Here is a 4,193-nt window from a genome sequence, read left to right on the forward strand (position 1 = left end):
AGTGATTATTTTGAGGAACTTCCGAAAACGCACTTTTCTGAAGGATTAAAAAAACTTGAAAAGCGATTGACCAAGTGTATAGAGCTCCAAGGAGATTATGTTTTTTCTATGCGAAAGGGACAAAATTTTGAATTTGTTAATATAATTTGTTGATAAAAATTTTAATTGTCATATTTGATCAAATTTCAATATTTTGATACAAGAATTCTTTATAACAATAGTTATTATAAACATTTTATTATTTTCATAATAAAACGTAATTCCTACATTAATATGAAGCACTTTTAGCGGACAGAAAATTTCTTTTCGCTATTTATTATTAAGCACTGTTTGATAGGAAGGCTAGTTTTTGTTTTAATCGTGAAAAATAACATTGGCAATAAAATAGTCAAATCTTTGGAAAAATAAAGCAAGGAACGTAAACAAATATATGACCAAAATTCTGCATAAAAAAAAGTACAAATTTGTAATAAGGTTTTGTGATAGGAATACATTCAAAATGCAAAATGTTAACTTTTTGGAGAAACGGCACAAGCTGCAATAACATTTTCAAGAAAAAAATTTCTCCCTAAATTATATCTGCAAATATTCTTTAAGCCATTTTACGCTAGGATGTGTTTTTTAATGGCAAAAATAACATTAAAAGAAACAAATAAAATTTATGGGAAAAACGCATGAGTTTCATTAAAAAGTTTAATAACAAAAATGTTTTTTTTTTATATTGCACCCACAATTTTCTAATTTTAAAAACAAGATAATTCAAATACCCCTGTTTTAATACTAATACACATTATGAATTGTAATAAAATAAATTTATATAATGATACTTTTTTCATGGTAGATAAGAATAAAAATGAGTGTAAAATAAGGATCAAATATTAAAGTAATCTCAAGAAGTGAAATTGTTACAGTATTTTACAATATTTGAAGGAGCAGTAGCAGCCCGAGGTACAAGAATAAATATAATATACATTTGATATAATAGCGTTGCACATAGTGTGGATAATTTCACATTCTAGACACAATCGATTGCCAAGCACGGGATACATGATAAGAGTGTCTCCGTTGAAACCCAAAGAGCTTTAACGGAAGAGAATTCACAATCATTAACATACAGTTTTTTTTGTTGACTTGCGCACAAATATGGGGGAAATACAAAGACGGATTGCGTAACGCGCAGTAAATTAATTATTGAGCACGAAGCGCGAGATAAATATATAATACAAGTTGAAGCAGAAGAATCAACATTCGCCCCCCTAGGCGCGATCACACTTGTGAGCGAAGGGCGCGATAAGACTGTGCCAACTATAAGGGCAGATCTTTTCCATTATTCTTCTGCAGTGATGGATTAAAATTTCTGCAACAAATACTAAGATCGAGATGATGAAACCATGAACTGCTATAAATGTGAGCCGTTGACGAAGATACGCTACTGCACCAGCATCTTCAATTTCCGAAGTTTTCTTATTCTCCTTGACGTTTGTGATAGAAAGGCTTCGTGCATAAAGAGTTTTCCACTCCTCTCGCAGACCTGACTGAATGATGAGAAGTATTATTCGGTTGAAGCGCTCCTTGTAAGGCGATCCCCTCTCTAAAGCCATTCTTGCGGTAGAGGTCCAGAAGGTTTGTTTCATCACCCTGGAAAACGGAATACCTGTACTCTTTCTCGTCAAGTAGGTCAATGAAGATGCAGACACATGTGCTGTCAGACAAGAAACATTTTCATGTTCCATCAACTGTTTAAGGCAAGTCGTCGTAACATCCTTGTCAATGAACGTTTTCTTTTGTAGGCTTAAGAGAGTTGGATCACCTAATGCGAACGTTATGGGAACGAAATTTGGGTGTATCATGAGTTTTAAACCGGATTTATCAAGGGCTTCCAAATCGTTAATCTCAATTTCAACTACTCCATTCACTTCTAAAGATGTTATTCCAGCAAAGAAAATAGTTGAGTAAAACAAAGACAGAACCAGGATGGAGCCGAAAAAGACTCTTTCCGGAGTTACTGATGGTGCTTGAGGTATGCCCGTTCCCAGTAAAACTTTAACAATATTTATCGGATCCCAGATGTGAGGTTGAAACCTTAGTAATCTTGACACGATCCATACCAAACCAGTAATAAAGACAAAGATCAGTAACGTACCATAAAGCCTGCTTGGTTGTTCCACTAAATCTTGACCAGGGAAAATCGGTAAGATTGCAAACAAAGATTGCAATTCGATGACCTCTGTATACTCAAACAGTAAATCGTAGGCTGGATTAAAAATTACAAGTGTGAACACATAGATGTTGATTTTGTTATTTTCAAGCTCGCCCAACATGCCACCGCAAGATTTATTTATCGGATTGCAAACTCCAATTCCTTCTTTGGCCGAAGGAACAACAGTGATAGAAAAGTTCATTTTCAGCGACAAGGTTTTGAACAACAATGTGTCTGGATGAACATAGATGCCCAATTTTTGCTTGCGGTCAAGAAGTATGTTGCTTCCTTGCGATGTTTTCCTAAAGGCTGCTTTTAGTGGATAGCCATTCATGTTATTAAGCTTGTCAGGAAACCATTCGCTTTTAGACGAACACTTTTCTGATGCATATTCACTGGTAAACGGATTGAAATAATGAATCGTTGCATTAATACGACCTTTAGTCATAGCACTCTGCTTGATGTCAGCTATTCTCAGTTGAAGAACAGTTGCGTCTAAAAACCTTTCAGACCACATTCTGCTAAGTAATTCTTCGTAGTTGGATTTTTTTCTGCTCAAGAGGATGAATAGGCATTTGGGACGTATTCGTACAGGTGAGAGTCCTGACAAGAAATCTAGAGAATCTGATATTTCTGGAGAGTATGTGTTGTTCGCTGAAGATCCAATTGTAATAAAGAATGTCGTATCTCTGGGTTGCCCAAATCCTTTCGCCTTTTCCAACAAGTTTTCTCTTTCATTTAGGCTAATATGCAAATCAATCAGAATAGACAGTGTGAATGTCAATATCTTTTGAAGGACATTTTCAACTATGGCATCTAGCGATTTCATGCTCGATAATAAGATAACTTGATAATTTGTCAAATTTTCTTTTACGTAATTCGTCAGATGGTTTATGCATTCTTCTTCTTGCGTCTCAGATGATGTGTTCAAATTAAAAGAATGAACAAGACAAAAATAAGCGATCCATGTAAATTTCATCTTCATTGTCTGAACTTGGAACGAAATCGATACGTCTTACTGCAGTGATGTGAGTTGACTGACTGTTAAGAGAACGTGAGGCGTATTCTCCTGAAAGATAATATTTTTTTAATAGCGAATTTCAACCGATTTTAGATACCGCATCTGTTGCCTTAAACGTATATAAATATTTTCATCTTACAAATTATTATAATTTTACCATCCTTATCTTTTGTAAAAAATACTTTCAACTCACTTTGCAGCTTATTGACTTTTTTCTCTATTGCGTTTTACGGAGTGACCTGAATTGATATCTTAAGAAATTTTTTTTCAGTAGAAAAAGCCATTCTTTCGCTCCCACCGCTCTTATGTTGCCGCCAAAGTGAACCCATGAGGTTATCATCATCTTTAAATTCATTTAAAATTGCCAAAATAATTTTCATATTTTTTGCAAATCTTAAATTTAAAGCAAAATGAAATTCCTATAAATGATAAATTATAACTGAAACAGTGCAAAATTGTTTTCTCAATGCGTAAGTAATTGTTTTTACTACCAATTAGCTTTTTGATAATATGAGCTGTACAAGATAAACTATTGTAGTTATTGAATCAGTATAAAATGATAATGAATTAGTAGAAAATTGATTATTATTGGGAGTGTCTACTAATTTAACAGTTCAACGGTTTCCCTCTATCTTAAGTAGAAGATTTGAATAATTTTTGTGTGCTCTTATAAACGATTTAAGAGGATACCCACTTCTGGCACAAAGTCAGGTCGATCGCAACAGTCAAATTTATGGCAGAGTTTACTGAGTGATCCTTTTTCCTCTTTTCTCTGAGTTCAGAACTATTCAAATATTCAGAAAGACAGTGAACTCGTCTAATATAAGGTTATTTATATCTTTATGCAACTTGTGTCTGAAGTTTTGATAATACAACCAAGTGTCGAAATTTCGTTCCAGTGTTCCAATGTCTGCCACCCGCGTACCTAGGTACCCCGACAACGAAATTGTTGTTAAAAGTCCATTGTAACTT

Source organism: Belonocnema kinseyi, chromosome 7, assembly GCF_010883055.1.
Source record: "Belonocnema kinseyi isolate 2016_QV_RU_SX_M_011 chromosome 7, B_treatae_v1, whole genome shotgun sequence".
NCBI classification, from domain to species: Eukaryota; Metazoa; Arthropoda; class Insecta; order Hymenoptera; family Cynipidae; genus Belonocnema; species Belonocnema kinseyi.